This window comes from Callospermophilus lateralis, chromosome 2 (genome assembly GCF_048772815.1).
Source record: "Callospermophilus lateralis isolate mCalLat2 chromosome 2, mCalLat2.hap1, whole genome shotgun sequence".
NCBI classification, from domain to species: Eukaryota; Metazoa; Chordata; class Mammalia; order Rodentia; family Sciuridae; genus Callospermophilus; species Callospermophilus lateralis.
This window is the reverse complement of record NC_135306.1, coordinates 55,334,323-55,357,072: the sequence shown is the minus strand read 5'-3', so window position 1 is coordinate 55,357,072 and position 22,750 is coordinate 55,334,323. Positions and strand designations below refer to the sequence as shown.

The window sequence follows — 22,750 nt, the reverse complement described above, 5'->3', positions numbered from 1 at the left end:
TAAATTTCAAGTTCCCAAAAATTTTTATGCACCTTTATCATCAAAGCTTATGGCAAAGAAGAATGAAGACAGGTACCTAACTTCTCAGCTCAACTGAATGAAAACGGTTAACACTGAAGCATGTGCTAGAACCCAATAGCATCAACAGAAGTCAGGAAGAATTTGAAAAGAACTGACACATGACCCTCATCTTGAAGGATGCATACAACAGATGAGTATGAGTGAAAGCCAGAAGAGGGAAAGGCATTTTTTACTGAGGGAAGGGTTATCTGTTAAGGTTAGGAAACCATAAGGAACCCAGAGAATTACATGAGTGTGGGGCTGCAATTCTGAGTGAAATAATAAAAGAAGCTAGGAAAGCAATACTTCCATGACCTGCCTGGGACCTTACCCACAGGCATACTAGAGTATACAGACATTGGGAAGAAGCATTGGGAGGATTTAAAATTTTATTTTCTGGAGAATTTTGGCAATAGTGTAAATAACACAACAGAGAGAAAAGGAAGAAAATGGCACCACAACCAGATGTTAAACTGTTAACAAAATGCCCAAGAGAAAAAACAAGGAGAGCCTAGATTAAGACAATGGCAAGCAAAAGAGAGGAGATGCAGGCAAGACAGGTGCATTCATCAGAGGGAACCAAAAGGACTTAATGACTGCTAGATGAGTGCTTGGGGCCAGGGGAAGCAGTGAGTGACAGCAACAGAAGCTAACTCTTCATGTTTTTAATCTTGGGCACTGGAAATACTGTGTCATTGTTTGTTGAAAGAACAACAGTAAGAAGAAAAATGTCACATCTTTTTAGAGAAAGAGGTGAAATGTGTTCCTTTTGGACACATGACGTTCGAAATATGCTTCTATAAAATAGAAAATAAGAGAATTTAAATTACAAGAAGATAGGCATTTTTGTTTTGTTCTTTATCTGTTCTCTTGTTGATATATATCTTCAGCATCAAAAATAGTAGTTGTCCCAAAGTAGGTACTCAATAACTGCACGCTGAAAGAATGAATCACTTACACATGTGCATCTAAGCAGTCAGGCCCTGAAGAATCACTGGTCTCTAAATTGTTGCTAAAAATAAAGGAGGTCAGTCAAGAAGGCAGGGTTTAAAAAGAGAGAGAGAACTGAGATTACAACTCCAAGGAACAAGAATATTTAAAAATATAATATGACATACAAAAATTATCTTGGTGGCAAAAATCTGTTAGAAATAATAGAATTCCTTCATGCTTGATCATACTGAACTAGGTACAATACTCATGAAAGTCCTCACTACAGTCAAATATCAGGCAAATCATAATGTTACTATTTATTTAGCTAAGTCAGTGTCATTTGATATAACTTTGGTTCCTATATCTATTCAAAACAAATTACCAAAATATAACCTTAATAAAGGTCAAGTTAAATCTAAGGGAAGATCAAAATACCTAAATAATATTCAATAGTTTGTGAGGTAAATTTAAAAATTCCCATGGAATCAAAAACATCCCCCGCAAGCTCCAAAACCTAATGAAGTCTACATATTATAGAACAGACTAATCTAAAAATAATAATAATAAAATAAAGTAAAATTTGCTATGAACTTCTCTTATTCACTTCCACACTAAACTAAAATTTACCTACAGATCTTTGTTAATTGAATATGTATACACCCAAGAAGAAAATAAAATTCTCCACAAAAAGAGCAGTGTTTTTCGTAATCTATAATACAGACTTGCTAGAGAAAAACCTGTATTCCTCTGATAGCAAAGAGATGTTACTGTCTAAATCTGCTGATAAACCTGTCAGTCAGTGGTAGCCTACATTGACTGAGAATACTCTTGTGGAAAATCAGCAAGGGATGGCAATGTATATCTTGCTGGCAAGATTCCAAGTAGTTCAGATAAGGGAAATTGCATAAGGAAATACAAATTAATATGAACTTGAATGTAAACCTTAGCCATATAAGATAAATAAGCATAGACCAATTCAACCCCCTAATTACTAATTCATAGGTAATGTAACAAGGTACCCTATTGAGCTAGCATATGTAATTCTGTGGGACTCACTCGGGTCATCTCAGGACAACTGGTATTCTGTCTCTGAAAACAGTTCAAAAGGTCTCATTCTCTTTCTATAAACAGGTCTGTTTCCTTCTTAATTGACTGATCTACTATTTAACTATACTCATTAACAATATTTCACTGTGGTACTCACGGGGACTAAATGTTTTTAAGATCATAACCAACTTTTGCTTCTGTAACAACAGAGAACACATATGCTTCAAATCCTGTTCTGTTGTTGCTGTTTGCAACAATTTCAATTAAGTGATCAGAAAGGACCTCAAAGCCTAAATATTCCAGTCACCATAATATGCTTTCACAATACAATGAAGACATCTCTTTTCTTGATTACTCTGTCCCTAAGGCTTAGATATTTGATCCACATTGTGTTGACCAGTACATATGTGGCCACCAAGCGACACAAATATTTCTTAAGCATTGGAAATGTGGCTAATTCTAAATGAGGTGAGCCTATGGGTAAAATACACAACTGATTTTAAAGCTATTCTCTCAAATAAACGAAAGTAAAATTCCTCATTAATTGTTGTATTGATTACCTATTGAAATGATTACATTTTGGAGAAACTATTGACTTCAACTACTGTTTTTTTTTTTTTTTTCATTTTCTGTAGTGAACAGAAATTTTTAAATTAAACACATGGCTCACAAAATTTTTTTACTGGTCACAGTAATCTAGAATGAGTTAGACTTCCAGATCATCCCCCTCCAACTCAGTATATTCAATAATCTCAGGTGGAATATACAGAATAGCAATTATTTGTATAATCCTGGCACCCAATTTCTTTGCTATTCAATTCACTATATGACTGTCATATAAATTTGTCAAAAGGCATGACAGACAAATCTAAAAAAAAAAGTATTAAGAACTACTAAAAATATGCAAGTAGGTAAAGAGAATTTGGCATACAGTGAAAATAGACCACTGGGTTCAAAACAAAATATGTGCTGGGCTTAGACCCTTCAGAAGGTAAGATATAAAAGCTTATCCAAAGCCTTAATAGTCACTGATCTTGTATTATTTGATTTTACTTAATCACCTGATATCATTAAATATTTTAAATTCTTTTATTATAAAATTCCAGTTGTATATTTAAAACAATTGGTTACACACTTTGAAACTTCAAGTGACATTCAATAAGGATACTTAAATCCTATGCTTATCTAAAAGGGGCTAACTGTAGGAAGACTGATAAACACTATCAAACACAGAAGTCAGTTAAAAGTGAAGGAGATCAGCACATGCCACCCCAAAATACACCATTCTGACATAAGGATTTCTTTGAACTGAAAATAACTGGCAAAAAGAAGACACAAGAGGATTTTCTGCCCTCCTTTCTGTCCAAAAATAAGGCGAAAAGTTCCCTTTGTTAATATGACATATATTTCTATCAGTAAAGATGTTTCCCTCTCCTTTATGAGTAAGAAGAGAACAACTCTTATTATGAAAATAGTATATAAGCCACCAGGTCAAACAACTTCTTTGGGTGTTCACTTGTTTGTGTATAGCCCTCTGGATGTAAAATTAAAAACATGAATTAAATTTGTATGCCTTTTTCTTTTACTCTGTCATTTGTCAGTTTAATTCACAGAACTCAATTAGAGAATGTAAGATAAAGTTTTTCACCTGACAAAACCGAGAATGAATATACTCAATAGAAAAAGTTCCATAATTTAAAGTTCTAGGGAATTAAAACTAATCTGCAGTGGCAGAAAGCAGATCAGTAGTTACTCAGGACATAAGTAGATAAGGGAACTAGAAAACATAAAAAAGGCACATAAGGAAACTCAAGTGTGACAGATATGGACACTCTTGATTGAGGGGATGTTCCACATGAGCCAAAATTCAACAAATTATACAACTTTCACATATACAGTTTAGTGTATGTCAATTATAAATAATACTGCAAGAAAATAAATAGAACCTGTTGCCTCATTGAAAAGAGTGAAGCCAGAACATACTGAGTTTAACACCCAATAGATGCTCACTGAACTTAACTTTAAATTACAAAACAGACCTAAAAATACTTTGAGATTTAGCCTAATCCAATATACATTCAACAAATTATATCAGAATAAAGAAGCACCAATGCTATACTTTTCCAAATGGCAGAGAATGACAACATTCTGTATTCTCTGAAAAATTGTAAACATGGTAGGGAAGGGAAAGGGGTCAGGCAACCCTCCATTGAACTCTACGGTTGAGGCCCCTCCAATCCTAACACGTTGTTCTGAATGTTGTTCAGAAGCAGACTTCATGCCTGATTTTAATTAAAATGAAATAGCCTTGGGAAACTTGGGGTGGAGGAGAGTAATACCTAAGCTTCATGAATTTTAGTAATGTCTTAGACAAAGCAGGACCTATTAGGGGTTTGCTATGACCAAATGTTTGTGACCCCTCCCCCCCACCAAAAAAAAATCCATGTTGAAATCCTAACTTCCAAGCTGATGGTATTAGAAGATGGGGTCTTTGGGAGGTAAGCAGGTCCTCAAGATTGAGGCCTCATGAGTGAGATCACTGCTTTGTAAAAGAGAATTCATCAAAGCCACTCTCAACAACTTTGGAAGGCCCTAAGCAATTTAGTGAGACCCGTCTCAAAACTTTAAAAAAAATTTTTTTTTTTTTGTTTAAATGACTGGGGATATATCTCAGTGGTTAAGTGCCCCTGGGCTTAATCCACAGTTAACAAAAATAACAACAAAGCCCTCAGAGAGCTGCCTTGCCCCTTCCACCATGTGAGGACACAGCAAGAAGTACCACATAAGAACCAGAAAAATGTGGCCTTCACCAGACAGGGAATCTGCCTACACTTTGTCAATTTTCCAACTCCCGGAATTGTAAGAAATAAATTTCAGTTGTTTATAAGCTACCCAAACTACAGTATTTTGTTCTAATGGCCCCAAAGGACAGACAGGATCCTAGCAAATTAGAAGCGAAACTATGCATACCTTATACAACAGAAAGGATTTCTGAAATTGTAGCGTCATTTTTAACCTTAATGATTCTGTCATCATGGTTTTGTTAGGTTAGTGATATGCTATGAGCACAGAATAACAGGTTACCATATCCATTTTCTACAGCCAGTTCCCTGAAAGAAGGCATTGCAGGGGCTATCTCATTAAGTAATAACAAAGTTATTCTGAAATTAATGGCTGTTTAGCATTTAATTTTAAGCAGAGATGGTATTTTTAAAATTTATTTCTACCCAGTGTCTTGTGTGCCACATGGCACTTTATTATACCTCAAGAGTCAAGACACCTTGGTGCAAAAAAATGCTACTAGTGTCAGTTCAAACTGTACAGTTGTTTAATAATCCCAGGTCACTTTATCCTCACTGAATAAAAAAGCAATCAGTAAAATCTACTGTTGAACAGCTCTACCTATTGACTGCTTACATCAAAATAATTTACAATCCTCATTCCCAAAATATATGGAGATGTTTTTGGAAGCAGCATCTGGGTGACAGAATTACAGGAAATATTTTTGTGTCTGTCTTCTTTATACTTGTCTATCTTTCATATGTTTAAAATATGCTAGTTTTATCATCAAAGAATTACTAAAAAGAAACAATTATCTTACATATTTTATCATCAATGTGGTTTTAAAATGTAAACAATAGAGTAAATGGTAAATTATCCCATACCTACTCCAACTACTGACATTAAACCGCCAACACAACCTAAATAGGTTTTTAAGATTTGTGTGTTTAGTTGATGTTTCTGTTTTTCATCTTTCTTACAAATGTTTCCTTTCTCACTTTTCCATCATGCATTTATTTACAGCATGGCAGATCTGGAGGTAAAATGTTTTATAAGAAAACTAACAAGGACTGTTGCTTTTAGAGATACAAATGAAACTAAAAAGAGGATAATACAAGAATTCCTTAAACAAGAAAATTCAACTGCCACAGCAGACAGGAAGAAAAAAAAGAAAGCAAGAATTTCAGTTTCCTTTTATTTATTTATTTTTTAATTCAGCCACCATTGGAGGAACAGCTTTAACATTTTCCTAATTCATCAAATATAATTTAAACACCTTAAAAGTTTTTGTTATTTTTTATGATATAAACTGCCTTTTGAATATTATATTTTTCCAAAAAAGGTGAATAAATTTCCGGGGGTGTGGGGGTATACCAAATATTAGGACCACAAATCAGGCATGGGACATAGTTTTTAATCAATATTAGGGGCAAATATTGATTTAATCTGGCACAGAAAACATTGAGATTTTCAAAATACTGATATTTCATCTTTAACTAATTCAACATTTTATAATTTTTAAGAAATAAGAAGTATTTTAAGAAATGAATGCTTTCTATAAAACACTAGAAAACTAATGCTCTGTCCACTAAAAGGAAGGGCCACAATTTCCCAGGAGACACCTAGATAAAGAAAACAAGTGGCTCAAGCCAAAGATACAATATCTTTTTCCTCAAATAGAAGTTTCCCTTTCTTTCCAAGCATCAAATTACCACAATACTGTTTAGACTGCTGTAACAGTCTTCTCCATGGTCACCCTCCCTTACCCTGAGCCATTCCTTTCTTCGGGGTCTAGACAGTTTACAGCCTTGTTCTCTTTAGGAACTTTGCTGCCAGTCAGTTGTGTGTCCACTAAATCCCCCCAAACTCATGAAGTCCTAATCCCCAATACCTCAAAATGTGACTACATTTGGAAGCAGGGTCTTTAAATAAGTACTAAAGGTTAAATGAGGTCCTTGGGGTGGCTCCTAATCCAATATGACTAATAAGAACAGATTAAGCCCCACACATACACAAAAGAAAGTTCATGTGAAGACACAGAGAGAGACAGACATTCACAAGCCAATGAGAGAGGTTCAGGAGGAACCTATCCTTGGTTTAGATTTCCAGGCCCAGAATTGTAAGGAAACAAATTTGTTGTTTCAGCCATCTACCTACTCTATGATAGCTCTAACAGATTTTGGTACCAGGAAATAGTGTGGTACCAAGAAATGGGGTGCTGTTATAACAAATACCTAGAAAATGTGAAAAATGCTTTGGAACTGGGCAACAGAAGCTGTTAAGAGTTTGAGGGGGCATCCTAGCAAAGGGGTAGATTTTCTTGAAATGACTATTGGCAGAAATAGGGATGTTAAAGGTATTCCACAGAACTAAGAAACACTGGAATGGGCAAATCCAAAAAGATAAAAACAAAACTCCGTCTATACCTCACAGCTGTTCATCAATTGTCCTTTCCCAGCCAAATTTCTTCCCTTGGCACAAACCTTCATTTCCACTACAGAAAGATCCAAATGGAAATCTACTCCAATTCCTGCTGCCTACCTACTTCCCCACCTCTTTCCCAATACCATAACCACTTCTCAATGCAAAAACTAGATGTAAGCTATACTTCATACCAAAAACAAAAACAACAACAAAAAGAAATAAAATAAAAACCTTCACTTTCCTACTCTTATTTGAAGACATAAGTCCCTTTTGTTTCATAAGAACCTCAATGAGGCCAGCTAGCAACCCTATGTTGAACTACTTAGATAGAATCTTTGTAACTTTTGCTCATGTAAAACCATTTTATTCTTTCTCATTTGTCTATTTTTCAAAGACAGTAAATTTCCAGAGCAGTATCTTATATTCTGTGTTCTCCACAGTGCCTAATCCAATGCTACACACCTCCTAATCCATTTATTATTGCATACTAAACAAATAATTACCTCATTCCTTCTCTGGAAATATTTCACAGGAAGGGAACAGATTCTTAGCACTGATTATCCAAAGTGATTTTTTTTCACCTTATTCATTTCCCCACCCGAGGAACACCACTAAAACTATTTAATTGCAAAACTGTGGTTTTACCATACTAAACTGTGGGGAGCCATTCTCACATGTGACTGGGCAACTCCCGGTTTGGGTGTGAGGCCTCTGGCTAAACTGTGTCAGAGCTTTCCTGACCCTCTCCTGGTGCAGGAGAGCCTGTCCGTGTGGGGGTGTGACTGACCACTGACCTGGGGGCCAATCACTGACCCTGACCTTGCAGTGCTGCCCCCCTCAACCTTCAATGGACGGAATTCTCCCCTTAATTTCTTGTTCCCCAATAAAAGGCTACTCCCTGGCGTGCTCTCTCGCTCTCTCTCCTGCTAGCCCTGAGTAATCCCTGCTGCCCTACAGGGTGGTTCGAGGTGTGAGTCAGAGGGAGAGCCATCTCGGACCTGGTCACAGAAAAAGGTAACTGAGTCTGTGTGTTTATTTGATCTCACTAGCTAACTTTTATGCCAAGAACCTCTTTAATGAAACCAGTGCGCTGGTCGCATGGTGGAACTAAACATCATTTCCCAACTATATGTAAATGCTCTCCAATGCACAATACTAACTTATAAGAGAAAATAATATTTCTTGTTATAAGTATGAAGTTGATAATATATGAAACAATTTAACTATTATCAAATGAAATTCTACTTCAGGACAGATACCTTTTAAAAGCACATGTAACTGGGGAATATATCATTATTCACCTACACAATTAAGCAATCTTGAAATCACTAGGAAGTCATCTGCTTCTTTACTTTGAATTACAAGATCTCTACTGTTTGCTGTAACATACTGTATTTGAGTACATCCAGTCCAATATCCAATGAATGGAGCTGACCTGCAACTCAACTTGAAAGAGTCAAGCCTATAATAAGATTTGGGATGTAATGTAGAGAAAATATGGATTTCTAACTCAGGATAGTTCCCTCCAAGCCATTCTTTGTTCATAATGAGCTTCTAAAATCTCTTAATCTTAATTCAAGACAATGGGTCCACTTCTTCCACATATGTAAATCAGAACTTCCCCACCCAATCAGCTACAGGCTGGAAGTGTCAATCAGGGTTAAGTCAATGAAAAATTAAATGTCAAATGTTTCACCTATATTTAAAAGGCATGTGAAATACACAGACACCCTTAAAAACCCACCAGAGCCAAATCTGTGATAGAAATTATAAAAGAAAGAAGGAGTGAAGTAAAGGGAGAAAGAAAACCAGAAGCAAGTGAGGGGAGATGAAAAAAAATACAGAAAGAAGTCAAGGAGAAAAAGGGACATATGTAAGAGATATGGTACACATATGATCTATTAGTAAAATGTTAAGAATTATTAGTTTTTGTTTATTTTAGCAAATGAAGCAGAGAGGAGAACTAGAGAAGAGTTGAGGGGTACCCCAAACTACGTGACACTCAAGGGCACAGATGCATTAATCCAGAGTTCTGGATTATATTTGAAGTTCAAGGCAAGAAACGTCTCTTTGTTAAGAGTTTATTGTTTATTTGCTTAATTTGGGGTAGCACTGGGGCTGGGATCCGAGGTCTACATCTCCACTGAGTTATATTCCCAGCGCTTTTTTATTTTATTTTATTTTTTAATTCTGAATTGCCAAGGTTGGTCTTGAACTTGCAATCCCACTGTCTAGACTTCACCAGTCACTGGGAGTACGGCCTGCACCATCGTACTGCGCGAGCCAGCCGGGCTTGGTTAGTTTTAAATGCAACTATTTACCTAAATTCTATTAGACATTAAAGCATATCTTATACAAATTTAAATGACTCGACCCTCGCAAAAAGTTCACTGTAATCACCTACAATCACATTCAACAGGTAAAAACTTCCAAGTCCCTAGAACCATCACCTTGTTAGTTATCGGATAAACTGTCATTTATAAAAGGCAACCTAAATGAAGAAAATCCACGGAAACACTAAGAGGATGTTTACAACACAGCTGTCTATCAATGCAGGATGAGGCGAGATCTGGTTACTTTCCAGATTCTTCCCCTCCGGACATAAAAGAACAGGGACAGTTTTTTTTTTTTTTTTTTCCTGGGAGGCTGGTGAAGTCATGGTCCTCTTATCTGATGAAACACAGGAAACACTATAGCCTCCACCCGCAACCGCCTCCGCACAAAGGCATTCAGCACTCACTGCCCGGGTCTTCCCTATCTATGCAACCTCCGCAGTCGCGCCTGCGGAGAAGGAACGCAATGTCCGACACCCCCTATTTGTCTCAAATCCCCAGCGTAGTGGCTGCCTTCTCCCGGCCCCACCTCCTCCCCACTACTCCAGCTTGAATTTCCATGTGATCCCCGGGAAGAATACCTCGGCCTTTGTGCCTCTGCAAAGAATGCAAGCAAAAATTCACACCATCACCACCCCATACACAAGCACAACTCCCTGAAACACAAAGCGTCTCCCAGGCAGTGCTTCCCTAGGAACATCAGCATCCCAGGGCCGCGAAACTGAAGACAATGAACCCCCTGCGCACAGAGGCCAGTCAACGACTAAAAAGAGGAGGGGGCAGGGGGAGAAAGCCCCCACAAACGGGAACAGGGGATGAAAGGGCAAGGGCGCCACTGAGAGTCGGGAGGAACGAGTACCAATTAGCGGCTCGCCTCGGGGACCCCCACTGCCAAGGCTAGAGACGACAGTACCAGAACATTACCCCACCCCTTACTCCCACCCAGCAAAACCTGGCACTGCGTAACTGGGGGAGGCGGGGAGGGGGGGTCGTCCAGCTCCCGGGGCCGATACGCAGCGGAAAGCAACAGGCTCCCACACCCCGGAGGGCCCTGCCCGCGCTCCAGGCCCCGGGGTTCCCCCTTCTTGGCACCACTACTATACCTCTCCAGGCGAGGGGAAGAAAAAAACTTTTAAACCATTTAGAGTATGAGCAAACAGGGAGCGGGTTGGGGTGGGGGAGTAGAGAAGCAAAGGAAACTTCCAGACTCCATCGCTTTAGAAAGCCAGAAGACCGTGGCTCCACCGAGAGGTCGGGCCGCGCGGGGTGGAGCAAGCGCACCCGGCCAGCCGCCGCCGCGCGCCGAACCCTTAGCGCCGCTCACTTTCCCGGCCGGAGCGCGCGCAGGACGCGGGGGCGCGCTCCGGCCTCCGGGCCCGGGCCAGGCGCCGCTTACCCGGCTTGCAGCGGCCGCCCCGGGCGGAGACGCGGTAGGGGCGGAGGGCTGGAGAACTGGGGTCGCCAGGGACTAGAGGAGCCTTGCCTCGCCTCGCCCACGCTGCTCTCTCCTCTTCTGAAGTAACGGCGCGGCGAGCAGCTTCGGGGAGAAACGCGCACAGACACTCACGCGTGACCGAGAAACTTAATCTCGCCCGGCCGGCAGCCCGCGGCCCGACGCCAGCCTCGCGCTCTGCCGCTCCCCCTCCCCCAGCGTGCGCCGCACTTGCGCCGACCGGGGCTGCGGTGGAGGCGGTGGCGGCGGGGCCCGGGCTGCCGGAGAGCGGTGACGCCTGAGACCCGCGGGGCGGCGGGCGCGCCTTGGCCAATCAGGGGGCTCAGCCTTTCCAGCCGGTCCTGGGTTTTAAACCAACTCCAGGGCCTTTGGTCTGGGGTACCCGTGACAGAGAGGTTGTCAGATAAAATACCCGGCGCTCCAATAAATGTGAATTTCAGATTTAAAAAAAAAAAAAATTTTTTCTTTAGTACAAGTATACCATGCAACATTTGGAACATACTTATACTAAAAAAACTGTTCATTGTTTATCCAAAATCAGATTTAACGGGAGTCCTTTTTTGTTTGCTTGTTTACTGAATTTAGCAACGTATTTATACTGGTGTCCTCTAGTAACTAGTCTTTCAGGTTTGTATTGTTGTGGACTGACTGTGGACCTCTTCTGCATGAGTAGCATATTGAGTTATAGGATGGTGAGAAACAGGATTGAGGAAAGTAGTCTCACTTTGTGAATAACTTATAGCATGTCAGTATGCATTCTTAGTTTGATGATCCAATTAAAAGACAGAAACAGAAAATATTAAGAAGTGTTCAGAATCGCATAGTACTGGAAAGAATAGACTTTCATTTCTATGTTGTGCCATTTAAAATTGTTTTTCTGATATCTTCAATTTTTGTGTCCCACAAATTTTTTTCTGTTCAAGAAAGTTACTGTTTTTCATGACATGTATCTAATATTAGAATATACAATCAAAAGATACTCAGAAGCCCAAGAATGTCTTTCAACTTGAGTAAAAGTATTATTCTTTCTTGGCAGACTTGTAATTTTGTTTTGGCTACTAAAAAAATCAATTTGCATGTCTGCAACATTCATCAGATATTTAAAGAGAATGACAGTTTATAAAATATACAGCGCTTCAGAGGGAAGTTGACATGAGCTTATAAATGGATATTTTGAGCAAGCTGCAAAAATACATAAATTACTTGCTGCTGGAAGTGGAGTATAGAGTTAGCTGCTTGCCTTGGGTGGAGATAGTGCATCAGCCCAAGGTCCCTTATATTTTCACAAACATGAATCAGTGTAGAGTTGCCCACCAAGGAAATGAAAACTCTTGACTGAATTTCTTTAAAGTCCTTGGACATTCATCACCTCTGGATCCCTTGAAAATGTAGTTAGTGAGAATAACTATCTTTTTCCCTTATATCTTCAACACATCTCAATCTTGTGTAATCTTTCCATAATCATTCTCAAGTCTCCCCACCTTAGAAGGAAAGAGGTGGACTGGACCCTCATTTACAGCTCATCTCTCTCCACCCTTTTCACTCTCCCTTCACAGCTAAATTTCTCAAACTTATCAACTAAGGAGATCCTGTTTTCCTTTATCATCACTGCACTGATAGGGCTCTTGCTATGGATAATGATGGCCTTCTGCTACCTAAATCTAATGGATATATTTCTCTTCTCATATTCCTTGAACTCTCAAACTTTCACAGCTGTTTAACACCCTCCTTTTGGATTCCCTACCTCTACACCTCCCTACCCTACCCCTCCTCTACTTTTGTTCAAACAAACTATTTTGGTTTTGCTTCTTCCTCTTAGGGGCAGATATGTAGGCCTTGATAGTTATAACAGAAATATCTTTTGAAATTTTTATATAATACATCAGCATGTAAACACATTGCTGGGGCTCCTACCAAGCAAGAGAAGAATCTAGAATATGAAGTTTCATTAGTTTCCATGTAGATCTGCCTTCATTATCAGTCAATTTTTCTGTCTTCTTTGCCAGTTTACCTCCTCTCTCCAAACTTTAAATGCTGAAATTCCTCAAGACACAATTACGAATGCACTTCTGTTTTAAGTGCTCCATCTAAATTAAGTGTCACTTCCAGTTTACTATCTCATGGCCAAGGATTTCTTTTTGTGTGTGTGCGTGTGTGGTACTGGGATTTGAACTTGGCACTCAACTACTGAGCCTCATCCCCAGCTCTATTTTTAGAGGTAGGATCTCACTAAGTTGCTTAGCACCTTGCTGTTGCTGAAGCTGGTTTTGAACCCTGGTTCCTCCTATCTTAGCCTCCTGAGCCACTGAGATTACAAGCATGCCCAGCTCAGCCAAGGATTCTTAAATTTATATGTTCAATACAGGCTTCTTCATATATCCAAGTGTTTGCTAAACTTCCTTGTTTGCTTGTCTCAAACATGGATTACCAAAACAGAAGCATGATATTTCTGCTCAAGCTTTGTCTTTATAAACAGTTCAGTGTATCTGTGAGTAGTACATTAATTCTCCTACAAATTATATTGAACCCATTGTGGTACATCCTCACTAATTTTGCTTCGTAATATTTGTCATACTATCTAGCTAGATGTTTTTATAACTACTTATGTAATTTCTCAATGTCTTTCTTCCCACTTAAACTATAAACTCCATGATAGTGGGGCCAAATCACCCTTTCACTTTAAGAGTCTAGCAAAACTCTTCACACCTGATTGGTGATCAGATGGCATAGGATAAACATATGGTTGTGAGAATGAAAAATTCACCTGTATAATTTTGGTGTTCTTGTCATAGAATTATCTCAAGGTATTCCATTTGAAGTTTTGTTTTTGTTTTGTTTTTTGTTTGTTTGTTTTTGTTTTGCTTTTTTATTGCTTAGAAATTCTAAAGGGCTCCTTCCCTTTGAGTAGCAAAACACTTGGATTTGTCAGTTTTCAAAGCTGGTCATTCTCAAATGCAAAGTCAATAATTCCATGAAATGTTAACTGTCATTTTTCTCCTACTAGCTAGCTACTAAACCTTTAGCTACTAAAAGTGAAAATGATATTTTTTGTATTGAACTCTAGGGAAAGAAACCATAACACCATATTCAAAGCAAGTCTGAGGAGTTTAATTCCTGATTTATTGTAAATAAATGAGAGTAAAGGAAGAGACTGTATGTAACATGGTTCAAAAGGCACTTTTGTTCTAGTCTCATTCAGGAAAATAAATCTCACATGCTGTCTTTACACAGTAGTATATTGAAAGACAAAAACCATCTTATTGAGATTAGTTCTTCCACAAAATGATTTAGCACTGATAAAGTGATTTCACTCAAGCAAATTTAAGAATCCTTGGCCATTAGATGGTAAATAAGCTAGAAGTAAAACTTTTGAAGTCAACACATGTGTTAGTCGATTTTCAATCACCATAACCCATGCCTGAGATAATCAACTTATTTTGACTGACAGTTTTGGAGGTGTCAGTCTGTGATCTCTTGGTTCTCTTGCTTTAGGGCCTGTGGCAAGGCAGTACATCATGTGGGAGAGCATGGAAGAGCAAAACCACTTACTCATGACTAGAAAGCAAAATACAGGAAGAGGAAAGGGATGTGGTTTCCTTCAAGGGCATGACCCCACTGACCTGAAGACCTCCTGTTGATTCTCACTTCTCAAAGAGTCCACCACTTCCCAATAGCACTAAGTTGGGTACCAAGCCTTTGGAACACACTTAAAATCCAAACAAATAGTTATTTCTCTATTCTCTTCTGCTTATACTAACCCAGAAATACCAAGATTTTCTAGAAGCAAAAATTCAGCATGGGATATTAGATTAGTTTACAATTTTTTATTGAAGAAATTGAAGAAAAATTTTACAGAGAATGCCAAAGCAGACAAAGCAGAGGCTACTCTGCTCTTTGTAGTAAAATAAAGTTTATCTCACATGTTCAGATTAGTAATTTCATCTACTTCACATTGATCAAAGCATCTAGAATTTAAAGGTGAAAAAATTAGTAACACTGTGTGCATTCTACCATTATCCCTAGTGAGGCACTCTCCACAGTCATTTATTTTTCTCAAATTTAAGTAATATTCAGACAGACCACTTTTATAAGGTGAAAATTCTTGGGGACTTCATGATTGATTTAACTTATGTTGCATTATAATTTATCACATAAAACACAAACTAAGCATATAATATTATTCTATATTTGTGGTTCCTCTACAATTCTAAAACAATTAAAAGACCAAGGTTGTCTGCTCCAATTTTTTAATGTGTGTAGAAAATAAAGATAAGGGAGATTAAATTTTCAATACATCAAGAATCATCTTTTAAGCACACAGTCTTCATTTTGCTTTTCCTAAGAAGTAAATCTTTTTGCAGGACCTCAGAGTCAGCACTCCATATGAACCAAACCTTTTCCCAAGAACCAAGTGATTTGGGGAAATTTTAATTGTGGGACACTGGACTACTTCCATTACCTTCAACCATCTGTGACTCTTATTAATAATGTTTCATTTAAGTGCAAACTAGATGGCATATGTGTATCTCCCTCTGCCTTCGGGTTATCTAACGTACAACACATGGAAACTCTGGTTTATTATAGTTTGCAGAAAGACTTTTATATTCTATTGGCTGACTAACTTTATGGTTTTAATTGGCCTCTAGTTTCTCAAAAAAAAATGGTTTTTGCTTTTGTTTTTCAGTTTGTCAATTAAAAAACATTTCAAATGATCTTTTGTTTTTTTCTCTATTGAAAATAGACAAGACATCCGGAGAAGATATAGAAGGAAGAAAGAAGAATAATTGATATATATATATATATATGTGTGTGTGTGTGTGTGTGTGTGTGTGTGTGTGTGTTTGTGTGTGTGTGTGTGTGTAGGAGAAAGTCATTAAGAGGAAAAAATAGCTAAAAGAGAATCCCAGGCATGAGAAAAATGCGAAATTTATTTCTCTTTTGAGAACAAGTAGAGTGATATGTCTCTCTTCATATTACAAACTGTTTACAAAGAGATAAAGACTCTAAAATCAGCAGTGTGTTTCTCTGGGTGTCATTTCTCTAGAGATAAAAGAAAGGTTTTTGGAGGACATGACCTTCTGACTTTGAATTCATTTGTTTTGGACCCACAGAATTCTGATGCAGTAAGGAAATTACAGAAGAGAGTATGGGAATTAGGTAAATTTGGGGGAGACAAAATTAAATGCCATTTCAGTATCTTTGTCTCAGGTTTACAGAAACTAAAATTACATTATGGAATCTCTCACCACAAAATATTTCTTCACCAGGGGCCTACTTTGAAGTCATAAGTCAATTGTCAAAAAAATTAAGAAAAATAAGCAATAACAGCAAGAAAAGAAATTGTTCATGTTGTACAGTCTTTTAGATAATACTTCTTCCTTATGATGGCCAAAAGAATACAGGGCAAAAGTTGAGTTTTTAAGTGCACCCTTGGGTCTCTGGATCACATCTCAATAGAAATCTACTCCATCTACTGTCTTTCCATTTATATGAGTCAATAAATTTACTTTAGTTCTTAAACTAGTTTGCACTGGGTTCTCTGTTACTGGTAGGTAAAAGTACTCAAACTGATGAAAAACACACATTTAACCATTCACCATGAGGCAGACAGCTATTTTTAAATTTCAAGATATACACTGATATTAAGTGTATATCTTAATATACACTAAATCTTAATATAGATAAAGATAAAGGATAGCTGGGAAAACCAGGAAGACAAGAATGTCTGTCATTGAACAACCAGGTGTCATGGAGAAGTGTGGTATCTGGTCACAGCACAAGCACATGGAGAAAAATGGAAGGTCATTTCAGAGGCTGCAGTTCTAGAGACTAGGTTCTCTTTACAGTCTGTGTAATTCTACTATAATTATAATTCATTGTGCTCCTATCCCTGTGTATCTTGCTTTCCTTCCATCTCTAACAATGTTTGTTTAATTTGGCTCCTTGAAAGTCTAGTGATCCTTGATGTCTGTTCATATTTAAAAATAAGGTAATGAACAGCTACTTGGGCTCTCTGCATATGGAAAGGCTTGTTGACTCATGTACTTCACTTTGAGGGACAGTCATCCTACCCAGAGATCCCTAAGTTCCAGAATAAGAAAGTCTTTGTTCTGGAGCTGTAGGATGTCCTTAGAGAAGACACTACTGGGTATTTGCCTGAGAAGTAGACCAGGAGCTCCTGCAGAATATGTGCAAATGCCATAAGAGAAGGAGGGAAATGCATCTGTGTGAACGTGTACTGATAATGTCAGTTGTTCCATACTCAGGTTTGGTACTTGTCATTTTATTTCCACTCTCCATTGCAACTGGTATTTCAAAGTTCCCTGCTGCTCTGCAGTTCTAGAAGCTAGATCTGCTCCCTCCTTAACAGTAGCACTCTTAACCTAGGGCAGTATTTCTCAGACTTTCTGTAAAGGGTTAGGTTTTGTTTGTTTGGTTTGGTTTTGGTCTTGATTTTGTGGTTTTAGTTTCCAACGTATCAATAACCAATGCACAAAAAATGAATTGCCAGAAAAAGGATGGCATGCTTGGATGTTGTATCTGTTTTAAAATGCAATAAATTCATAAATGTTAAATTTCAATTGCTTTGTAGACTCCTGTAAACTACACTTTGGAAGAAATATTCCAGGTGTGGTCTGTAAACCACACATATTTGCATTGAATGGAAGCTTGTTAGAAATTCACAATCTCAGACCTCATCCCAGACCTAGGGAATATGAATCTTCATTTTTACTGGATTCCCAGGTGATTTATTCACACTTAAAGTTCTTAGGGAGGTACAGTCCTTCATCTGTTTTTTGTCTTTCAGGAATGTGCTACTTGGCTTAACCTAAGAAAGATTTTTCTTCAGTGCTTCCAGCAGTGGTATTTTCTCATCATTCAGATCACTAATCAAATGTTACCTCGGTGGAGAAGACTTCTCCAACTTTCCAATGAAAAGTAGTCCCCTCTGACACTTCATATTGCTCTATATTATCATTACAGCACTTACCACTATATAAAATCATTCTGATCTCCTTTCTTGTCTCCCTAACCAGCAAGAATATAGGCCTATGAGAGCAGAGACCTTGTCTGTCTCTTTCCCTGTTCTCTTCCAGTGCTAGCACAGTACCTGTTGGGTGGCAGGTGGTGGATGGTGGCACTCTAGGCTATTTGCACTCCACTTCTGTGTCGTCATGTCTTCTGCTCACTCACTGCTAGCTGCTACTGCCCTACTCCTTCTAGCCATTGTTCTCTGTGTGTCTTTCTGAATTTGTAATAGAAAGTCCCATCCAAAGTGGCTTCTATAACTAGAAAGTTCCAAAGTAAAAGCAAGGATCAGAGGCATAGTTGAATGAGGGCCCTGGCCCCCATATCTCTGGTTCTTTCAGCTCTGCCTTCTCCCAGGGTTAGCGTCCATCTAAGCTTGTAACTAGATAGCCACAGCAGTTGCAGCTCTTATATTCACACAGAGTGATGTTGAGACCATACATTCCAATTGCTCTCCCTTTAAAGACTAAGTAAATGATCCCAAAAGTCTCCTGCAACATTTCTCCAGCGTTCCTTAGTCTCAACTGAATCACTGTCCTATTCTAAACATTCATGCACAGGGTACAATTATAAATAATAAACACACAGATCATAAGTGTACAGTTCAATTAGTTTCAACAATTACAAGTGTGTGTGTGTGTGTGTGTGTGTGTGCATGAAGACACTGAACAGACCAAAATATAGAATATTTTAAACACCTCAGAAAGTTTTCTTGCATCCTTTTCAGGCAATTCTTGCTGAGCCATAGTGGAGGGGCAAACAGAACAACCACTATTACACTGAGGCCTTTTTAATCTAAAATATTGGTGGTTTATTCATCATAGATTTCTTTACATTGATTTCCATTTTTAAAAATATTGCATTAAATATGATTTATCCTGATTAGTGGGGGGTTTTGTTTGTTTTGTACCTAAGGGTAAGTGCTTTACTCAATCCACTTGCTGTTCCTGGGTTGCCACCCCCAGTTCTTGAGCCTCTGTCTCTGTATCCCTACTTCTGTGTATGTCTATGATCTTCAGTATAATCTCTGCATGTGCTCTCTCCATATGGTGACCTCAGAGAAATCAATTTCTTCTATGGCAGCTGAAGAGTCCCCAAACAAATGCCCAAGAGAATAACGGCAGGTCAGCCTCATGCCTTGTCTTATCTAGCCTTGGAAATTCAGTGTTACTTCTGAAGTATTTAATATACTACAGCAGTCACAAGTGTTTACCAGATACCAGGATAGGGAAGCCAAACTCTATCACTTTATTTATTTATTTACTTATTTTTGATGCTGGGGATTGAACCCAGGGCCTTGTGCGTGTGAGGCAAACACTCTTACCAACTGAGCTATATCCCCAGCCCCAAACTCTATCTCTTGATAAAAGAAGTATCAAGGGATTTATAAATGTTCTTTTAAATCACCATGAATTATACTGTTTTTGCAATCATTTGGTGATAGAAGTAAATAGTCTTTAGTTTGCAATGTTAAAAATTTGTGACCAAATTAAAATTTTGAAAATAATTCATCATATATCCAATTTAAAGCTTCTCTTTTCTCTCAGGTTTAGTTGGATATTTCGGGGTTTTATTCACTCTGACCTATCAATTTACTCTCTGCTGTTTCTGACTCCTAAAGTTTAGGGCAAGAAACTGGAAATGAGATGAAAAGGAACAAAAATATTTTTTTACTTGGCTCAGTGTTAAAAACTGCCTTCCATGGCAGATATCCAAAGACCCACTTTTCTCTTATGGGGTGATTTAGTGAGCTATTTGAAGACCTCCTCCACTCTGATTCCTTGGATCTCTGCCCATTATGGGGCTGATATACATTCCTGCTGACCTCATAATACTCCCCTTCAACTCTTGCTTCCCTAGTACAACCCACACAGATTCTTCCTGATAGGGTCTACATATCCAGGCAGTCAGTCAGTTCTTTTGTGAAGTTCTTTCAAAATGGCTAGTCTAGACCTAATACCTATCAAGCATCCGTGGTGCTCAGAGAAACTCAGCAACTCAGCCCAACCCAAATCTGCAAATTTGTCTTGGATCTACTATCCTACTATCTAGGCAAGCTTCCACCTTCACATGTGTCTAAGAGCGTTAGGTTGTACTCACCATTCCCCCAGAGGTCCCAGACCAAGTTTCTCGTTCTCACCATGCTCTGTTATAATAGCTGAACCATACAAGGTCTAAGTTTTTGTTTGGTTTGGTTTGGTTTGGTTGATTTGGGTTATTTTTTGTTTTGGGGTTTTTTTTTTAACAGTTCAGCGAACATTCAGCCTTAGAGATAAAATAAATGCCTCCCCTTTAGCAGAATATGCAGATTCTGTGAGTGATTGTTCTGAAGCTCCCTTCACTTGTTTGGGAATAAGGTAAAGAAACAGACCTTTACCTGTTAAGAGAGAGAGAATTTTAATATTTATTTTTTAGTTTTTTCAGCGGACACAAGATCTTTGTTTCTATGTGGTGCTGAGGATCGAACCCAGGCCACACGCATGCCAGGAGAGCGCGCTACCGCTTGAGCCACATCCCCAGCCCCACAAAGTACTCTCTTTAATTTCCTCCAAAGAAGCCTGACTTAGAAAATCCTCCTTTGAGTTCTTTTTTTTAAAAAATGTAGCTTGGAAGTGGATGATGGTAGAGGGGGGAGAATCTGTTATATTTCTAAGAAGTGCTGGGGGTGTGTCTTATCACTTCAAATATCCCTAAGGTCTCCAGGTTTGGGACTTCATGAAAGATCCTAGACAACACAAGTGTCCCTGATGACTTTGGTAGTGCTTCTGTCATCCTACATGAGAGCCACATACAGAATGTCAGTCAAATACCAACTGTCTCATATCACATTTCATCACGATGGTTTCATCGTTGTGGTTTTATAGCATGTTTTCATAATCAGCACTCTTATTATTCTTTCCCAAAAACTCTGATAGCTTTCTTTCTCCCCTAATAGAAAAATTCTTTATTTACATGCTGCAATAAATAGCAATCTAGAATATTGGATAATTCAATAGACAAATCAAATGGAATTTGTAGTTTATTTTTTTTCTTTTAATAGTATCTGGAGTTATTTCCATCTTATAAGTTGCAGCATTTTTAGATATTACGAAGTCTATGTTTTAGAGGTAAATACATAGAGCATTAACCACAGTGGCTAGGAACTTGTGTTTCTTTCCCTGAAATTTCCTTTAAAAATGCAACCAGTCAACTAGAGTCATTTATCAAGTTAACTCAAGTTAGTTATATGGTTTTTATTTAAAGCTTAAATATGTTGGCTACCTTGAAGAAATTGGAAGCTGGCTTTAAAAAAGGAAATGAGTTGTGGTTGTGGCTCAGGGGTAGAGTGCTTGCCTAGCACATGTGAGGCACTGGGTTCAATCCTCCTCACCACATAAAAATAAAACAAAGGTATTGTGTCCATCTACAACTAAAAAAAAAAATAAAGGTAAAGTGGAAAATACAGAAATAAAATACTTTTCAAATATATGCTGCATTGATATTATTGTGAATACCCTTTAAAGTCTTTGCTTTCCCCATTAGTTCTTAGTCTATTAATTCTTAATTTTGTACTTATGATCTTTGAAGCTGGAAAAAATATATTAAATATTGGTAAATATTGAAAAAATATTGGCAAAATGAAGGATTTAACCCATAAATTAACAACTATAATCTCTGAAAGGTCTTACATTGGTGCTAGAGGATAACATATTTAATGAACATAGCGATTAGATTTTCTAAAAAGGATACAGAGTTGAATTTGGTGCATTTTAGTAATCCTGGTTCAATAATGTGATTGCACTCTTAAGAAGAGTAAGAGTAAGATGTAAATTCTGATAAGCACAAATGAATAAATAAGCAACACTGTTTCAAGGGAATATTTGTTTTCATGTTAGAAGATTTTGCTACTTTATAATATTCTCTGAATTTTGGCTCTTAATCTCCATAATCCTTGTCATGGACTTTTAAAATATTTCAATTCTTGAAATAAGTTGCTCTAGTTTATTCAACAAGTGTGGGGTTTTTACATCTGACACTAATTAAATTTTGAGACTTTTACTTTATGTTGCAATTAGATTACATAAAACATGAATGACAAAATGTGAAGACTGAGATTACATGAACAATGTATAATATTATAAGAAGATAATATTTATAAAGACATTAATGTGACATGAGAGTAATGTATATAATTTTTATGTTGTGTGATAACTTTATATGGGGCACATAGATACTCCGAATTACTGTTTGTTTGTTTTTTGCTTTTTACTTAGACACATCAGATAAACTCGGAGGAGAGGAAAATGAAGTAAACTAAAGAACTGTTCTGTATTGGCTCTAAAGATTGGTAGAATTTTAGAACCTAGAGAAACCTAGTACTAGGTGACCACACAGAACAGCAAGTATCCAACCTAGAGATGAAACTTAAGGCTGATTTGTAGCCTCTGCTCTAGTTTTGTTGTTTTTAAGTAATTAATATCCTTAGACACAGCAGGGATGGTAATAAGGGAATGGCTACCACTCAAATCTTCTATGACTGATAGCTGAGTACCTGATGTAAGTCAAGCACTGAGATCATCACAGGAACAAAACAATATGTGCACTGTGGTGCATGACTATAATCTGAGAAACTGAGAAGGCAGAGGCAGGAGGATCAAGCATTCAAAGCCACCCTCAGGAACTTAGTGAGACCCTGTCTCAAAATAAAAAA

At 37.9% G+C, this 22,750-nt stretch overlaps 1 protein-coding gene and 1 non-coding gene across 15 annotated transcripts in view; both read right to left on the bottom strand.

The window, feature by feature from the left end:
- Mpdz (multiple PDZ domain crumbs cell polarity complex component) overlaps nt 1-11,210 on the bottom strand; it is a 158,144-nt gene extending 146,934 nt beyond the window's left edge. For 13 of the 14 annotated variants that reach the window (XM_076845967.2, XM_076845972.2, XM_076845971.2 and 10 more), the window contains exon 1: nt 10,975-11,210. The gene's annotated coding sequence lies outside the window, so the exon portion shown is untranslated. Of the gene's footprint in view, nt 1-10,681; nt 10,823-10,974 lie in introns of those variants that run through there. The other variant, XM_076845968.2, reaches the window with a different exon arrangement.
- Nucleotides 11,211-19,328: 8,118 nt separating this feature from the next.
- On the bottom strand, nt 19,329-19,397 carry Trnav-cac (transfer RNA valine (anticodon CAC)). The gene has a single exon. It is a non-coding gene; the product is annotated as a tRNA-Val (tRNA).
- Between the last annotated feature and the right edge of the window lie 3,353 nt (nt 19,398-22,750).